Source organism: Pongo abelii, chromosome 4, assembly GCF_028885655.2.
Source record: "Pongo abelii isolate AG06213 chromosome 4, NHGRI_mPonAbe1-v2.0_pri, whole genome shotgun sequence".
Classification (NCBI taxonomy): domain Eukaryota; kingdom Metazoa; phylum Chordata; class Mammalia; order Primates; family Hominidae; genus Pongo; species Pongo abelii.
Window position 1 is genome coordinate 36,213,596 of NC_071989.2, and position 19,882 is coordinate 36,233,477.

The window sequence follows — 19,882 nt, forward strand, 5'->3', positions numbered from 1 at the left end:
TTAACTCGTCATTTACATTAGGTATATCTCCTAATGCTATCCCTCCCTGAAGGATTTTTAAAAGACACAGTTACAGCTACAGGTGGTGGAAATACATTGCAAGCCTGGGGAAATGTTCTCCAGGAGACTATATATGTGCTTAATCACATCTAATATATGATGTTGCTTCTCCCATAGCCAGGATTCATGGGTTCAGGTATCAAGGGTAGAAATGGCAGCATCGCCACTCACTATTTCCCCCTAGTGATCCACTATCAATATTTTTGCTTCCTGTTCCTGCAGCTTTATGCTCTTTCAGACTAGGGATTTTAGTTCCAAAGGAAGGAATGTTTCCACCAAGAGACACAAAAATAATTCTATTAAACAGAAAAGTAAGAATGCAATCCATCCACTTTTGGTTCCCCATGCCTCTGAATCAAATGGCAAAGAAAGAAGTTACTGTACTGATTGAAATTGGTGATCCTGATTATCAAGTTGAAATTTTGTTGCTCCTACACATTGGAGGTAGAAAAAGCGTAAGTTTGCATTATAGAAGATCTCTTAGGGCATCTCTAAGTATTAATATGCTCTGTGATTAAAATTAGTGAAAAACTGCAACAACCCAATTTAAGAAGGATAACTAATGGTTCATTCCCTACTTTCTCTTCTGGTAAGAATTTAAAATGGTACAGCCATTTCAGGAAAAGTATGCCAATTTTTTAAAAAGTTAAACAATATGATTCAGCCACTGCACTTCTAGTTGCTAACCCAGAGAAAAGAATGTAGGACAGGCATAGTAGCTCATGTCTGTAATCCCAGCACTTTGAAAGGCCAAGGTGGGAGTATCACCTGAGGCCAGAAGTTTGAGGTCAGCCTGGGCAACATAGTGAGATACCGACTCGACAAAAAATAAATTAGCTGGGATTGGTGGTGCATGTCTGTAGTTCCAGCTACTCAAGAGGCTGAGGTAAGAGGATTGCTTTAGCCCAAGTTTGAGGCTGCAGTGAGCCAGGATTGTGCCAGTGCACTCTAGCCTAGGCAACAGAACAAGAGCTTGCCTCAAAAAAAAAAAAAATATGAAAGAAAAAAGAAGGAAGGGAGGGAGGGAGGGAAGGAGAAAGGGAAGGAAGGAAGGAAGAAAGGAATGAAGAAAAGAAGGAAGGGAAGGAGGGAGAGAGGGAGGAAGGAAGGAGAGAGAGAGAAAGAAAAAGAAAGAAGAAAGAGAGAGAAAGGGAGAAACAGGAGAAAGAGAAGAAAGAAAGAAAGAGGAAGGAAGGAAGAGAGGAAGTAAGGAAGGAAGGAAGGAAAGAAGGAAGGAAGGAAGAAAAAGTAAGTTATAACAGACTTGTACACAAAATGGTCATAGCAGGTTTATTTGTAATAGTCCCAAACTATTTGGGTTATTTGTAATAACCCAAATGTCTATCAACAGAAAACTAAATAAACACATTTTAGTAACGAATACAATAGCATACTAGTAAGCAATAAAAATTAATAAATAACTCATAAACACAGTATGAATGAAGCTTTAAATAATAATTGATATTCTTTGGATGTTTGCCCCCTCCAAATCTCATTGAAATGTGACCTCCAAAGTTGTAGGTGGGCCTAGTGAGAGCTGTTTGAGTCTTGGGATCAGATACCTCATAGACGGCTTGGTGCTGTCACCATGGTAGTGAATTCACACAAGAGCTGGTTATTTAAAACAGCTTAGCACCTCCACCCACCCTTTCTAGCTCCCTCTCTCATCATGTGACTAGCCAGTTCCCCCTTTGTCTTCTGCTATGACTGTAAACTTCCTGAGGCCTCACCAGAAACTGAGCAGATGCTGGTGCCATGCTTGTACAGCCTGCAGAACTGTGAGTCAAATAAACCTCTTTTCTTTATAAATTATGCTGCCTCAGGCAATAGACATTATGTTATAGCAATGTGAAATGGACTAACACAACAATGTTAATTAAAACAAGGCAAAATAAAAGAATGCATACCTTATAATCCCATTTACATAAAATTTAAAAGACACAAACTAACACATAGTAATATATTAGTGACTAATTAGCAATGGGAGCTGGAAGGTGGGATGACCCATAGTGGGGATTGTAAAGGGACAAGAGAAATTTTCTTGGAATGATGGAAATATTCATATCCTAATTATGTTGATGGAGTCACAAGTATATACATATGTTCAAACATCAAATTGTACATATGTTTCAATTTTTACTTTTTTTCTATTTGAGACAGAGTCTCACTTTGCCACCCAGGCTGGAGTGCAGTGGTGTGATTTGGCTCACTGCAACCTCCACCTCCTGAGATTGCAAGAAGTTCTCCTGCCTCTGCCTCTTGAGTAGCTGGGATTACAGGTGCACACCTCCAGGCCTGGCTAATTTTTGTATTTTTAGTACAGATGGGGTTTCACTATGTTGGCCAGGCTGGACTTGAACTCCTGACCTCAAGTGATCCACCCGCCTTCGCCTCTCAAAGTGCGGGGGTTACAAGCATGAACCACTCTGTATTAGTCCATTTTCATGGTGCTGATAAAGACATACCTAAGACTGGGTAATTTGCCAAAAGAAAAGAAAAATAGATTTAACAGACTCACAGTTCCAAATGGCTGGAGAGACCTCACAATCATGGCAGAAGGCGAAAGGCACATCTTACATCACAACTGGCAAGAGAGATAGAGCTTGTGTAGGGAAACACACAAGTTTTTACAAAACCATCAGATCTCATAAGACTTATTCACTATCACAAGAACAGCATGGGAAAGAATGAGATTTGAGTGGGGACACAGCCAACCCATATCATTCTGCCACTGGCCCCTCCCAAATCTCATGTCCTCACATTTCAAAACAATCATGCCTCCCCAATAGTCCCCCAAAGTCTTAACTCATTTCATCATTAACTCAAAAGTCCACAGTCCAATGTCTCATCTGAGACAAGGCAAGTCCCTTCCACCTACGAGCCTGTAAAATCAAAAGCAAGTTAGTTACTTCCTAGATACAATGAGGGTAGAGGCATTGGGTAAATAGGGCCATTCCAAATGGAAGAAATTGGCCAAAACAAAGGGGCTACAGGTCTCATGCAGATCAAAAATCCAGCAGGGCAGTCAAATCTAAAAGCTCCAAAATGATCTCCTTTGAATCCATGCCTCACATCTGGGTCACATTGATGCAAGAGGTAGGTTCTCATGGTCTTGGGCAGCTCCACCCCTGTGGCTTTGCAAGGTATAGACTCCATCCCAATTGGTTTCATGAGCAGCTGTTGAATGTCTGTGGTTTTTCCAGGCACATGGTGAAAGCTATCGGTGGATCTACCATTCTGGGGTCTGGGGGATGGTGGCCCTTTTCTCACAGCTTAACTAGGTGGTGCCCCCAGTAGGGACTCTGGGTGGGGGCTCCAACCCACATTTCCTTCCACACTGACTTAGCAGAGGTTCTCCATGGGATCCCTGCCCCTACAGCAAACTTCTGCCTGGAAATACAGGCATTTCCATATATCCTCTGAAATCTAGGCAGAGGTTCCCAAACCTCAATTTTTAACTTCTGTGACCTGCAGGCTCAATGCTACATGGAGGCTGCCAAGGCTTAGAGCTTCCACCCTCTGAAGCCATGGCTCGAACTATACCTTTGCCCCTTTCAGTCATGGCTGGTGCAACTGGGATTCAGGGCACCAAGACTGCAGACAGCACTGGGACTCTAGGCCTGGTCCACAAAACCATTTTTTCCTCCTAGGCCTCTGGGACTGTGATGGGAGGGGCTGCTGTGAAGACCTCTGACATGCCCTGGAGACATTTTCCCCACTGTCTTGGGGATTAACACTCGGCTTCTCCTTACTTATGCAATTTCTGCAGCAGCTTAAATTTCTCCTCAGAAAATGAGATTTTCTTTTCTATCACATTGTCAGTCTGCAAATTTTTTGAACTTTTATACTCTGCTTCCCTTATAAACTTATAAAACTGAATGCTTTTAAAATCACCCAAGTCACATCTTGAATGCTTTGCTGCTTAGAAATTTCTTCCACCAGATACCCTAAATCATCTCCCTCAAGTTCAAAGTTGCACAAATCTCTAGGGTATGGGCAAAGAGTGACCTTTGCTTCAGTTCCTCATAAGTTCCTCATCTCTATATGAAACCACCTCAGCCTGGACTTCATTGTCCATATTACTATCATTGTTTTTGTTAAAAAAATTCAACAAGTCTCTAGGAAGTTCCAAACTTTCCGACATCTTCCTGTCTCCTTCTGAGCCCTCCAAACTGTTCCAACCTCTGCCTGTTACCCAATTCCAAAGTCACTTCCACATTTTTGGGTATCTTTACAGAGCACCCCACTCTACCAGGACCAATTTACTGTATTAGTCTGCTTTCATGATGCTGATAAAGACATACCTGAGACTGAGTAATTTACAAAGAAGAAGATATTTAACGGACTCACAGTTCCACATAGCTGAGGAGGCCCCACAGTCATGGCAGAAGGCAGAAGGTGTGTCTACATCACAGCAGGCAAGAGAGAGAGAGCTTGTGCAGGGAAACTCCCTTTTCTTAAGACCATCAGGTCTCATGTGACTTATTCACTATCACAAGAATAGCACAGGAAAGACCTGTCCTCATGATTTAATTACTTCCCACAGGGTTTCTTCCACAACACGTGGGAATTCAAGATGAGATTCTGGTGGGACACAGTCAAAACATATCACACTGTGCCCAGCTACAAACTGTACACTTTACATATATGCAGTTTATTATTTATAAGTCAATATTACTTCTGTAAAATGTTTTAAAAATGAAGAAAAGGAAGTTCAATCTGTGGCCATGAGGAAGTAATAGAGCAGATTTACCTTCCTACTTTAAACAACTAAAAATAAAGAAGATAGAATCTATGAAAAAAATTGTTTCTAAACACTGGACACCAGTCAGTGCAGAACATTTATTACTGACTGGAGAACATTTTCATAATAGAGCCCATGGAGAAGGTAGCTACATCTGGCCAGGCCTTCTCCCTGAATGGAGGAGACTGGATTCAGATTTCAGAGAAAACAAGGCAGACAGAATTCACAAAACAATACCAGAAGGGAGAGAGCTGCAGAGAGAAAAGTCAAGTTGGGATCTTCCAGAGAACAGCTCAGTACATATATGTCAGAACACTACCATGGCAGAATGACTACCAGAAATAATCAGGTAGAATAATACCCAGACATCATACAAGGCCTCTCTCCAAATCTCTACTCATCTTTGATTCAATTCTTGATATTTAGTAAAGATCTAAAGATAAGCTTTCCAAGCAGCTAGAAAAAGTATGGCATTTTGATCATTATCTGTCTAACTCCTGTCATTATCTATCCATGGGTTCTGATTTTCGGAAGAAAGACAATTTTACTTTATTAAGTTCCATAGATCTTAACAATATGAAATTTACTTTACCTTTTACGACAGATAAAGATGCTGTACATTTCACTCCTCAGGGCTACGGTGAACACCACTTATAGAGAAAGAGAAAAGCCCAGTGGCCGAATTAGAAAACTGAATCGTAATCAGGGATTTCCTTATATTAGCTATTGATCTGCTCTCCTACCTAGTTACTAAAAAAAGTCAAAACTGACCTGCTGGTCAGGTTGAGAACTTTCTGGTCAGGAGAAGAAAATCACCGGCCTGAGTGTTTGGAGTCAGCCCATGAAGATCACTGATGTAACTTGGGCAGTCACCCAAAAACGATGAGGACCAGTCACTTGGAGAAAAGTATACCAGGTAGATGGTGAGGTACAGAAAACTGTCTTAAAGAAAGAAAGAAAAAGAGGCCTTCTGGTTCCAAAATGGCATCCTAGAATCAAGCTAGCTTCACTCCCCAATTACAGAAAACCAAAAATAAATATACAATGCTGAGATTATCACCAGCAATATCCCAGAACTCAAATATGAGAATGAGACAGTTCCAAGGGCCACAGAAGAATAAAAAAAACTCCAAATAGACATTAAGATAAGGGAAATTCCATATATGTGATGCCCGTCAACCATATCTGCCCAGCACCAAGCATGCCAAAAATTTTCCCCTGTCTCTCAGTTTTACACTGAAAAAAGTGAAGTCGAGGTGGACAACCAACTTCCCCACCATCTTGAGTCCTCTGATAGAAGACCTGTCCCTGCCTCAACCCACAAGAAGCACTGAGAGTGTCTGAAAGGAGAAATAGCCTTGAGGACAGAGACAAAGGGAGCCCAGAGACAAAGGGAGGAGTCAGGACTACCATTCCCAACTCTGGATACTCTGCTCTGTAACTCAGTCAAAGGAGATGCCAAATCAGAGTGGATGTTCAGCAACACCATGCTGTAGAAGGTCCATTCCACAGGTCTTCTGGACACAAATCCCTAAACAGCCTTCCTACACCACCAAGATATCCCTTTTAGGACTTTCTCCATTCAAGATGAGTGGCACTCTGACTGTGCCAGAACCAAGGCAAACCTGGGATTAAGGTGTCATCTAGAGCTGAAAAGGAGGCAGCAACCTAGTGGGAAAAGAAAAAAGCAAGAAAAAAAAATCAATAGGTAAAGTGCAAAGAATCTCTAACCAAACATATCCAACTGAAACCAAGACAAGACAGACAAAGAAAACTGGAAAAAAATAACTAATCCTTCAATGCAAAGACATAGACCTATATCCACAAGAAACAACATGAAATAGAGAACCATGACCTCCCCAGACAGACACAACAAGAAATCAGTGACTGACCCTAATAAGATGGCAATATGTAAACTCTCTGACCAAGAATTCAAAAGAGCAGCTTTAAAGAAATTCATCAATCTCCAAGATAACACAGAAAAGTAATTCAGAAATTTATCAGAGAAATTTAATTTAAAAAACTGAATTAGGCCAGTCACAGTGGCTCACGCCTATGATGTCAGCTACTCAGAAGCTGAGGTGGGAGGATTGCTTGAGGCCAGGAGTTCAAGACCAGCCTGGGCAACATAGAGAGACCCCATCTTTAAAAAAAAAGAAATCAGCCGGGCATGGTGGCTCACGCCTGTAATCCCAGCACTTTAAGAGGTCAAGGTGGGTGGAATTCCTGAGGTCAGGAGTTCGAGACCAGTCTGGCCAACACGGTGAAACACCGTCTCTACTAAAAATACAAAAAAAAAAAGCCGGACATGGTGGTGTGCAACTGTAGTCCCAGCTACTCAGGAGGCTGAGGCAGGGGAATTGCTTGAACCCGGGAGGTGGAGGTTGCAGTGAGCCAAGATTGCACCACTGCACTCTAGCCTGGGCAGCAGAGCAAGACTCCAACTCAAAAAAAAAAGAAATCAAAAAATAAATTAGCTGGATGTGGTGGCACAGGCCTATAGTCCCAGCTACTCAGGAGGCTAAGGCAGAGGATCTCTTGAACTCAGAAGTTTAGGGCTGCAGTGAGTTATGATTGCACCACCACTGTACTCCAGCCTGGGTGACACAGCAAGACCTATCTCTAAAACATATTTTAAATGAAATAATAGGAAAAAATGAAACAAATCTTGGAACTGAGAAACCCGTTTGCTGAACTGAATAATTCATTAGAGATATTCAACAGCAAGATGGATCAAGTAGAGGAAAGAATCAGTAAGTTCAAAAACAGGCTATTTGAAAATATAAAGTCAGAGGATTAAAAAGAGAAAAAAAAAGGATGAAATGGAACAAAGATTACTTTCAAGGTATATAAAATTACCTCAAAAGACCAAATCTAAAAAGTATTGGTGTTCAAGAGGGAGTTGGGCAAGAGCAAGGGATAGAAATCTTCTTCAAATAAATAACAACAGAAATCTTTCCAAAACTTGAAAAGGTGATAAATATCCAGGAAAAGGAAGGTCAGAGAACACCAAACAGACCCAAATAAATCTACCCCAAGGTATACAATAAACTCTCAAAGATCAAGGACAAAGAGCAGATCCTAAAAGCACCAAGAGAAACGTACCAAGTAACATACAAAAGAGGTCTAATTCATCTGAAAATAGACTTCACAATGGAAACCATACATGCCAGGGAGAGTAAAATGACATTTTCAAAGTGCTGAAAGAAAAACACCTGTTTCCCAAGAATATCGTATCCAGTAAATCTATCCTTCCAATATGAAAGAGAGACACAGTATCTCCCAGATAAAAGCTGCAAGAATTCACCACTACTAGATTACCAGATCTGTCTTATAAGAAAGGCTAAAGAGAGCTCTCCAATCTGGAAAAAAAAAACACTAACATGCAAAAATAAAATATTTGAAGGTATAAAATCCACTGGTAAGATTAAGTGCATGGACACACCGAGAATACTCTATACGGTAATTGTGGTGTGAAACCCACTCATTACTCTAGTATGAAGCCCAAAAGACAAATCTATTGAAAACAAAATAATAGCAACAGCAACCTATTAATAGATAGACAATGTAAAAGTATACACATTGAGCTAGCATAAAGTCAAAATGAGGGAGAGATGAAGTTAAAGTGCGGAGGTCTTCTTTCTCTTTTTGATTGTTGTTTGTATTCTGTTCTTTGTGACCTAAGTTGTCATTTATTTAAAATAATTTGTTATGTCTATAAGATTTTTAGAAGCCTCACAGCAACCACAATGCAAAAATTTATAATAGGATTCATTAAAAATAAAATGCAATGAATTAAACATGCTGCCAGAGGAACCAACTTACCCACAAATGAAGACAAAAGAAAGGAAGAAAGAAAGAAAGAAAGAGAGAGAGAGAGAGAGAGAAAGAAAGAAAGAAAGAAAGAAAGAAGAAAGAAAGAAAGAAAGAAAGAAAGAAAGAAAGAAAGAAAGAGAGTTACAAAACAACCAGAAAACAAGCAACAAAATGGCAATAGTAAGTAATTACATATCAAAAAAAACACTGAATGTAAATAGATTCAATTCTCCAATTAAAAGGCATATAGCTGGATGGAGAAAGAAACAAAACTCAACTATATGCTGCATTAAAAAAAACCCACTGCACCCATAAAGACACAGTAGAGTAAAAGTGAAGGGATGGGAAAAGATATGTCATGCAACCGGAAACCAAAAAAGAGCAGGAATTCTATACTTACATATCAGATTAAATAGAATACAGCCAGGTGCGGTGGCTCATGCCGGTAATCCCAGCACTTTGGGAGGCAGAAGCGGGTGGATTACCTGAGGTCAGGAGTTCGAGACCAGCCTGGCCAACATGGTGAAACCCTGCCTCTACTAAAAATACAAAAATTAGCTAGGTGTGGTGGCACACGCCTGTAACCCCAGCTACTTGGGAGACTGAGGCGGAAGAATTGCTTGAGGCCAGGAGACAGAGGTTGCAGTGAGCTAAGATTGTGCCATTGCACTCTGGCCTGGCTGACAGAGCAAGACTCTGTCAAAAAAAAAAAAAAAATAGAATACCAATAAAAGACTGTAAAAAGAGACAAAGAAGGTCTCTACAGAAGGATTAAAGGGTCAGTTCAGCAAAAAGATATAAAAATTTTACATATCTGTGCACCTCACACCAGAGCTCCCAAGTATACAAAGCAAACATTAGTAGATATAAAGAAAGAGATAGGCTGCAATATTATAATAGTAGGGGACTTCAACTTCCCACTCTCAGTAATGGACAGATTATCTAGACAGAAAATCAACAAAGAAACACTGGAGTTCAGTTGATAGCAATAAATGTCTACACTAAAAAGTTTGGAAGCCTTCATATTGACTATCTAATGATGCACTTCAAGGAACTCTAAAAACAAGAACAAAAAAAAGCCCAAAATTAGAAGAAAGAAAAAAGTAAAAACATCAGAGCAGAAATAAATGAAATTGAGACTAAAACAAAGATCAATGAAACAAAAAGTTGACTTTTTAAAAGGATAAACAAAATCAATAAATCTTTAGCCAGATGATATGGTGTGGCTGTGTTCCCACCCAAATCTTATCTCAAATTGCGATCTTTAGTATTGGAAGAGGGAGCTGGTAAGAGATGATTGGATCATGGGGGCAGATTTCCCCCTGGTTGTTCTCATGACAGTGAGTGAGTTCTCACAATATCTTGTTGTTTGAAAGTGTGTACAGCACTTCCTCCTTTGCTCGTTTTCCTCTCCTTCTCCACCATGGTAAGACATTCTTGCTTTCCCCTTTGCCTTCTGCTGTAATAGTAAATTCCCTGAGGCCTCTCAGCCATGCTTCCTGTACAGCCTGTGGAATTGTGAGTCAATTATACCTCTTTCCTTCATAAATTACCCAGTCTCAGGTAGTTCTTTATAGCAGTGTAGAAATATACTAATACAGATAATTGGTACCAGAGAAGTGAGGCATTGCTATAAAGATACCTGAAAATGTGGAAATGACTTTGCAACTGGGTAATAGGCAGAGGTTGGAACAGTTTGGAGGACTCAGAAGGAGACAGGAAGATGTGGAAAGGTTTGGAACTTTCTGGAGACTTGTTGAATGATTTTGACCAAAATGCTGATAGTGATATGGACAATGAAGTCCAGGCTGAGGTGGTCTCAGATGGAAATGAGGAACTTATTGGGAACTGAAGCAAAGGTCACTCTTTCTATGCTTTAGCAAAGAAACTGGTGGCATTCTGACCTTGCTCTAGAGATCTGTGAAACTTTGAACTTGAGAGAGATGATTAGGATATCTGGCCAAAGAAATTTCTAAGCAGCAAAGCATTCAAGACATGGTCTGGCTGCTTCTAAAAGCCCATGTTCATTTGCATAAGCAAAGAGAACTTATATTTTACTGGGAAATAGAGCATAAACATTTGAAAAATTTGCAGCCTGACCATGTGGTAGAAAAGAAAAACCCATTTTCTGGGGAGAAATTCAAGCAGCTACCTGCAGAAGTTTGCATAAGTAAAGAGGAGCCAAATGTTAGTAACAAAGACAATGGGGAAAATACATCTAGGGCATGTCAGAGACTTCATGGCAGCCCCTACAATCATAGGCCCAGAGGCCTAGGAGGGGAAAATGGTTTTGTGGGATAGGTCCAGGACCCCACTGCTCTGTTCAGCCTTGGGACATGGCACCCCTAGCTGTTCCAGCTCCAGCCATGGCTAAAAGAGGCCCAGGTACAGCTAAGTCATTGCTTCAGAGGGTACAAGCCCCAAGACTTGGTGGTTTCCATGTGGAGTTAGGCCTGCACATGTGCAGAATGCAAGTGTTGAGATTTGGAAGCCTCCACCCAGTTTTCAGAGAATATATGAAAATGCCTTCATGTCCAGGTAGAAGTCTGCTGCAGGGGTGGAGCCCTCATGGAGAACCTCTACTAGGGCAGTGCAGAGGAGAAATGTGGGGCTGAAGCCCTCACACAAAGTCCCCACTGGGGCATTGCCTAGTGGAGCTGTCCTCCAGAAACCAGAATGGTAGAACCACCAACAGCTTGCACCATCCTCCTGGAAAAGCTGCAGGCACTCAACAACAGATCATTAAAGCAGCCGTAGGGGCTATACCTTGCACAGCCACAGGGGCAGAGCTGCCCAAGGCCTTGCAAGCCTACCCCTTGCATCAGCATGCCCTGGGTGTGAGACATGGAATCAAAGGAAATTATTTTGGCACTTTAAGATTTAATGGCTTCCCTGCTGGGTTTCAGACTTTCATGGGGCCTATAGCCCCTTTGTTTAGGACAATTTCTCCCATTTGGAATGGGGGTATTTACCTAATGCCTATATTCTCACGGTATCTTGGAAGTAACTGAATTGTTTTAGATTTAGAAGGCTCATAGGCAGAAGGTACTTGTCCTGCTTCAGATGAGACTTTGGACTTGGACTTATGAATTAAGGCTGGAATGAGTTAAGATTTTGAGGAAATGTTGAAAAGGCATTGTTTTGTTTTGAATTGTAAGAAGGACATGAGATTTGGAAGGTGCCAGGGGTGGAATGACATGGCTTGGCTTTGTGTCCCCACCCAACCTCATCTCAAGTTGTGATCCTTAGTGAAGGAGGAGAGGCCTGGTGGGAGGTGATTGGATCATGTGTGCAGATTTCCCCTTGCTGTTCTTCTGACAGTGATTGAGTTCTTATGAGATCCGGATGTTTGAAAGTGTGTAGCACCTCCTCCCTTGCCTTCTCTCTCTCCTGCTCCACCATGGTAAGATGTGCTTGCTTTCCCTTCACCTTCTGCCACAATTGTAAGTAAGTTTCCTGAGGTCTCCAGCCATGCTTCCTATACATCGTGTGGAACTGTGAGTCAATTACACGTCTTTTCTTCATAAATTACCCAGTCTCAGGCAGTTCTTTATAGTAATGTGAAAACAGACTAATACACCAGACTAAAAAATAAAAAGAGAAGATCCAAAAAAATAAAATCAGAAACAGAAAAAAGATATAACAGAGACCACAGAAATACAAAGAATCATTAAGTCTCTATATTATTACAAACAACAATATGCCAACAAATTGGAAAACCTATAAGAAAAGTATGAATTCCAAGGTACGTAAAACCTACCATGACTTAGCAATCAAGAAATAGAAAACCTCAACAAACTTATGATGAGGAATGAGATCAAAGCCATAATAGAGTCTCTCATTAAAGAAAAGCCCAAAACCTGATGAATTCACTGATGAATTCTATCAGACATCCAAATAACGAAACCAATTCTACTCAAAGACTTCAAAACAATTAAAGATCGGGGCTATTTTCAAACTCATTCTATAGTGCTGGCCATACTCTGATACCAAAATCAGACAAGGGCATAATAAGAAAAAAAACACTATAGGCCAATATAAATGATGAAGATAGATGCAAAAATCCTCAACAAAATACTAGCAAAACAAATTCAACAACACATTAAAAAGATCATTCACCATGATCAAGTGAGATTCATCCCAGGGATGCAAGAGTAGTTCAACATATGCAAATCAACAAACATGATACATCACATTAACAGAACCAAGAACAAAAACCATATGATCATTTCAATAGATGCATAAAAGCATTCAGTAAAATTCAACATCTTTTTATGATTTAAAAAAAAAACCCTCAACAAACTAGGTATAGAGGGAACATACCTCAAAATCATAAAGGCTATATATGACACACCACAACTAACATCATATCGAATGGCAAAAAACTGAAAGCCTTTCCTCTAAGATCTGAAATAAGACAAGGATGCCCACTTTCACTACTTTTATTCAACATCATAGTGGAAGTTCTGGACAGAGAAGTTAGGCAAGAGAAATAAATAAAGACATTCAAATTGGAAAGGAGGTAGTCAAATTAGCCTTGTTCACAGAAGACATGGTTTTATACTTAAAAAACCTAGAGACCCTAGCAAAAAACTATTAGAATTCATAAGCAAATTCAGTAAAGTTGCATGATAAAAAATCAACGTACAAAAACCAGTAGCATTTCCATATGCCAACAGCAAACAACCTGAAAAAGAAAGCAATAAAGAAATTCCATTTATAATAGCTACAAAAATATCAAATACCTAGAAATCAATTTAACAAAAGATGTAAAAGATATATATGGAAACTATAAAACTCCACTGAAAGAAATTGAAGAGGACACAATAAATAGAAAGCTATTCCTTGTTCATGGACTGGAAGAATAAATATTGTTAAAATGCCAATACTACCCAAAGCAAACTTACAAATTCAATGCAATTATTATCAAAATATCAACGACATTATTGACAGAAATAGAAAAAAATTATAAAATGTATATGGAACCATAAAAGATCCTGAGTAACCAAAGCAATCCTGAGCAAAAAGATGAAAGCCAGAGGCATCAAACTACATGACTTCAAAATATACTGCAAACCTATAGTAACCAAATCAGCATGGTACTGGCATGAAAACAAACACACAGACCAATGGAACAGAAGAGCCCAGATAAAAACCTACACATGTATAGCAACCTTATCTTCGACAAAGATGCCAAGAACATACAATGAGGAGAGGACAGTCTTTACAATAAATGGTGCTGGAGAATCTGTAAAACTGGATATACACAGAGAACAAAACCAAGCCACTGTCTCTCACCACACAAAAAAATAAGGTCAGAGTGGATTTAAAACTTAATTCTAAGACTTAGAACTATGAAACTACTAGAAGAAGACATTGAGGAACTATTCCAAGACATTGGTCTCAGCAAAGACTTTTTTAGTTAGACATCAAAAGTACAGGCAACCAAAGCGAAAATAGACAAATGGGATTACATCAAGCCAAAAAGCTTCTGCACAGCAAAGGAAACAGTCAACAAAATGAAAAGACAACCCAAAAAATGGAGAAAATAATTGCAAACTATTCATTTCACAATGGATTAATAACCAGAATATATAAGCAGCTCAAACAACTTAATAGCAAATAAATAATTTAGTTAAAAATGGGAAAAAGATCTAAATAGACATTTCTCAAAATAACCAACAGATATATAAGAAAATGTTCAGCATTATTTATCCTCAGAAAAATGCAAATCAAAATCACAATGTGATATCATCTCATCACAGTTAAAACGGCTTTTATCTGAAAGACAGGGAATAATGAATGCTGACAAGAAAGTCGAGAAAGGGGAACCCTCATACACTGTAAATTAGTACAGCCGCTATGGAAAACTCTATCAAGATTCCTCAAAAAACTAAAGACAGAACTACCATATGATGCAGCAATTCCACTACTAGATATATAATCCAAAAGAAAAAAAGTCAATATATCGAAGAGATAGCTGCATTCCCATGTTTATTGCAGCACTGTTTACAATAACCAAAATAAGGCAATCAACCTAAGTGCACATCAGTGGACAATGGATAAAGAAAATGTGATTTAAATCCACAACGAAATATTATTCAGCTATAGAAAATAATGAAATTGTGTCATTTACAACAACATGGATTGAATTAGAGGCCATTATATTAAGTGAAATAAGCCAAGCATAGAAAGAAAAATATCCAGTGTTCTCACCCATAGGTAGCAGCTTACAAAAGTGGATCTTATGAAAGTAGAGAGTAGATTGGCAATTACTAGAGACCGGAAATGGTAGTGGACAGGCGAGATGGATAGAGGTTGATTAATGAGTACACATCTATAGCTTTACAGAAGAAATAAGATCTAGTGTTTGATAGATCAGTAGGGTGACTATAGTTTACAATAATCTATTGTATGTTTCAAAGTAGCTAGAAGAGAATAGTTTGAATGTTTCTAGAATAAAGAAAAAACAAATATTTAAGGTCATGCATATCCCAATTACACTGATTTGATCCTTACAAATTATATAAATGTATTAAGTTATCACATGTACCCTGAAAATATGTACATCTATTATGCAGCAATAAAAATGTATAAATTTTTTTAAAAGGAAAAAGAGTCAGAACCTCAAATAATTATGTTCTCCTTTAGGCTGCTATCCTATACTTGAGATTTCAGTTATGAGTTGGAAAAATATTACACGTGAGCACAAGAAACCTACACTTCTTCAGTATCCCTGAAGTCATTTTTTTAATTAAAGTTTTAAACAAGGAAGTGATGGAAACATGTAGTTAACAAATGTACAAGTATTTCAATACACTGATTTGGCTATCAGACTATCAAAAACAACCCAATCAACTGTTTTTCCTACTTTCAGAGCTCTACCCAAATACTACTGTAAAATAGAAGGAAGAATATTTCATCTCAAACTCAGAAATGTCCAAAGATTGAGGAATACTGAAAGAAACTCTAGAACACTTGAACCCCAACACTTGAACCCAAAGATAAAACTGAACAGATTCATGAATCCACAGAATCATTTGTAGATTTTGGTGTGCATGATCTGTTAAAGTAGTGGGTCTATAGCTTTCAGCAGTTTGTCAAAAGCTATTGGAACCACCAAAATAAGATGACCATATATTACTGCTGAGAAATCAGACACTATAAGGCAGATACAAAGGGAAATGTATAAAAAAGATATTCAGTGAACATTCCAAAACTCAATCTAGAAGGTGATCAAAAGTGCATTAAAACTATCTAAACATTAACAAGGCCTGAGGTTTACCTTCAGAATTTTATAATGACTCAGACTTTTTCTCCCAAGATGGTTAATTTTTGATGTTGTTCAAAGCTTCAGAAACCCTCAGATTGAGAAACCCAGAGCCTGAAGACCCAGATTCGCCCAACTCTGTTATTAATTTTTCATTCGACATTAAAGAAATTATTTCAGTTCCCTGGACCTCCGTCTCCTTGTCTGTCAAACAGGAATTGATGAGTTTCATTTTAGTTACAATTCTTTACAGGAAATGAATCAATTAAGAACTTCTGACATCATTATGTACAACTTATGCATAGCTACAAATTTTTCAAGCATATGAGGTCATGTTAATCATATATTCTCATCTTAGTTCATAATTAAGAGGCTCCCTGGGAAATCTTTCATAAATTTCAAGTCTCTCAAGAATAGAAAGTAACCTGTGGGATAGGAAGAACTTCTATACTTACATAATAAAAGTCTGAAATATGGCTAAACATTTCGTTCAAAAAAAATTTAAGCCATACTATTGTGTAGTATTCCTCAAAATAATTAATAATAATGTGTGAAGAGTTGTCTAGAATAGAATGACACCCAGGTAAGTGGTAAAATACAGAAGTATGTTATGTGAAGTCTTAGTTTACAGACCCAATAAGAATTCCAATACTTAACATGAACACACACCCACACACACGTTTATTCATCCCAAAATAAGACTAGATTCAAAGAAGTTTTTACTATACAGCTGTATAAAAAATATATTATCACTTTTTGCTTAGAGTAAAAGAATATAAAAATTAGTTTTTTAAAAAAATACCTGGGATTAAAAACTTTCCACTCTGATGAAGCATAGTCACATTATGACCATGCTCTTGAAGAATCTGAGACACCCGGTCCAACAGTAGGTAATGGCTTCCACCTAGAAACAATGCACAATGTCTTTTTGTAAAGATGAAAATAGAGTTTCTGATGACAATATGGGAGTTGGCAAGAGGGAATGGAAATTCAGCAGAAAAAGTATAGGGAAGAGGAAAGGTGAACAGTGAGCAGATGGAGATTAGCGCTTCCTGTTCCTCAATCTCACTTTGGGTAATGCCCGGCACAGGCACCCAAAGCCTTCCTGTCCTATGTTCGGGACCTGTGGCAATCCTCCATCAAAGATTTCCACTTGTGGCTCAAAGACTCCAAGTCAGTGTAATGAGCTTCTCTGTGATTACGCCTGTAAAAGTTGCTCATCTTAAGGTACGTGCTGCATGTTAATTGGGGCCTTAGAGAGACATTGTCTCCAAAATATAACTGCAATGATAGAAAATACAGCACAGTAGTGTGTACATTAGTATGTGGTTCCTAATGGGCAATCAGTCAGAGCTATCTTTCATCTTTTTCTGGAAAAGTATGCTACTGTAGGAGACAGAAATATAGAAGTTACAAGGTGAGTCTAAGAAACTGCCATTGGACAGAAGCTACTACTTAGAGCCCAAATCTTTGTGATTAAAATGTATTTGGCAGGAAATTACTCAATTTGGGCCAATGTACAACTTATAATTAAGATATCTGAGGACAACCGTGGAGCCCTTGGGGTGGACCTATAGATCCTGGTTGCACCAGAAACTAAGGAATCACTGATTCTAGGAAAATCCTACCATGCTAAGGAAAGAGAATCCTGGTTCTCAAAAGAAGTAAAAGTTTTATCACGTTAATATCTTCTCTTAGTGCATGTTCCAACACAGACCCTTCACTGGAAGCTAAGGTTCTCAGCAGCAGAAAAAGGAAGATCAGAAGAGAAATTAATGGAAAAAGGCCAAGAGTTTGAGGATGGAGGTGGAAGGGGAGTAGAGAAATAGTGCGCAGCTCTCTGAATGACTCAGTTTACTTATACCCAGACTTGAATAGTCTAAAGCAACAAGGGATGTATAAAGTAAAAATCTGCAACGGTCTTGCTCACATTTTAATCCATGTAAGAACAGGGACTCAGGAAGAAGGGGTCCTCACAGAAACAGCCATTCATAGTGGGTCTTAAGGAGTCAAATGGCTTTCTGGGGCAAAGACCAGGATTCCAGCATCTGGATTCAGAAACGACACCAGCTCCCTCTTGAAGTCTGTGGAAGGAGGGCTGTGTACTTCCAAGAAGTTAAGAAGCTCTGTTGCTTCACTGCTACTAACACTCAGAAAGCGGGGAAAAGGCTTCAAATGGACTAACACAGTTCCTTAGTGATTTGAGGCGGGCGGATCACGAGGTCAGGAGATCGAGACCATCCTAGCTAACACGGTTAAACCCCGTCTCTACTAAAAAAATACAAAAAAATTAGCTAGGTGTGGTGGTGGGCGCCTGTAGTCCCAGCTACTCGGGAGGCTGAGGCAGGAGAATGGCGTGAACCCGGGAGGCGGGGCTTGCAGTGAGTTGAGATGGCGCCACTGCACTTCAGCCTGGGCAACAGAGCAAGACTCTGTTTCAAAAAAAAAAAGAAAGAAAGAAAAAAAGAAAATCCTTAGTGAAAAGGGCTTCAGAGCAGAAGTTGTGGTGAGCGTGGTCTTGGGGTAAGAAACCCTAAACAATTCTTCATGGGACATTAGGGAGGCCACATGTGCTCTTAAGAAAGGCATCTCACTTCCCTGTCCCTCAGTTGCCCTCTCAGAAAATCAAAATGGGCACTAAGTTAGATGATCCGTGGTTCCTTCCAGCTCTACGAGCCCTGATTCTCCGTGATCTAAAAGGAATCCATTAGTGCCCACTAGGGATTGAAATAAAGTCTCGGGGAAGATCGATCCTGGGATCGAGCTCATATATAATTATCTTTCATCTTCTACTTCCTCTGAAATAAAAATAAAATAAAACTGAGGCCCAAAATGTAGAATTAACAGTCCCATGAATCCCTCAAAAACGGTCAGCGGCACAGGTAAAAGAAAGGACGCTCCAAAAGATCCGAATGACCTGGGTTCTCTCCTCAGCCCTGGAGAGTTCTCCAGGTTTCCCCTGGAGGAAAACACTCCGCTGGCCTTGCAGCCATGAAATACCTGCCTGCGCCACCCTGGCTCCGGATGCAGCTTCACAGCATTTGCAGTGCTGCCCTCAGGAGTGCCTTTCCCTGGTCTCCAAGAGGCTGGAAACGCTCACCACCGTTTCTACTGGAAGCTACTGTGCCACCTCCCGGCCCCATGGAGCTTAGGGTGAACCTCTGAAAGTCCCACTGCGCTCTGGAGAAGGCAGCCCAGGAACTCAAGCTCTGGTCCTGGTCTCAAATTTCTGGCCCCAGTCCTGCGGGATGGGGAGCGCGTCCTGAACAAGAAGAGAGAGGAGAGTCTCTTTTCTCAAAAACTATCTTCCCCACCTCAGCAATAGAGGCCCCTCTCTGCCTCACGGCTAGAGGGGCTTCTCCCTCCTCCAGCCAGGTCCGCAAGACCAGCTTGGAAAATCGCCTGGATAACTGATCAATCGCCGTTCGCTGGAGCCCTGGCAGTGCGGGGATCCGGGGCGCGCCTGTCTGGGAATTCTCCGGCCAAGCACTCACCCAGTGTAGATATTGTCAGGATTTTGGCAGCCTCTGAGAGCAGGACCCCAGAAAGAAGGAAGGCCACTAGAAGCAGCACCCGCTGCCCAGCCATGCTCACTTCCACAAAAGCCGCGGATCTCAGCCTGGACTGCGCGCCCTGCGCCGAGCTAAGGGACTCTGTGCGCCTCAGTGCTCCAAAGGCACTGGCTGTGGGCCTAGGAAGAGGTAGGAGACGGATCCTGCCAATTCTCTTGTCCTTCTGTTCGTTCTCTTTCCCTCTGCCCCTCCTCCCTGGGTGCATGCTCCATGGGATAATCTGCCCTCACCCTATCAAACTACCTGAAGTCAGTAGGAGGGGGTTGGTAACCTGATCTGTAACTTTTCTCTGCCTGAGTAATCACAGCTGTCCTATCTGGAAAATCCTTACTAAGAGCCAGGAATGACAGGGGCCTCAGTAAATCACGTTAATGAAGGCTCCATCCCCAAGGAAACCACCCGTCTTTCGTGGAGCTGTCT

General features: G+C 40.2%; 1 protein-coding gene across 1 annotated transcript in view; it reads right to left on the reverse strand.

Annotated features, from left to right (window-relative positions):
• The window catches only part of UGT3A1 (UDP glycosyltransferase family 3 member A1), a 50,419-nt gene extending 30,874 nt beyond the window's left edge, over positions 1 to 19,545 (reverse strand). The window contains 2 exon segments of the mRNA NM_001133868.1: positions 16,693 to 16,794; positions 19,385 to 19,545. The gene's annotated coding sequence lies outside the window, so the exon portion shown is untranslated.
• Positions 19,546 to 19,882: the final 337 nt, after the last annotated feature.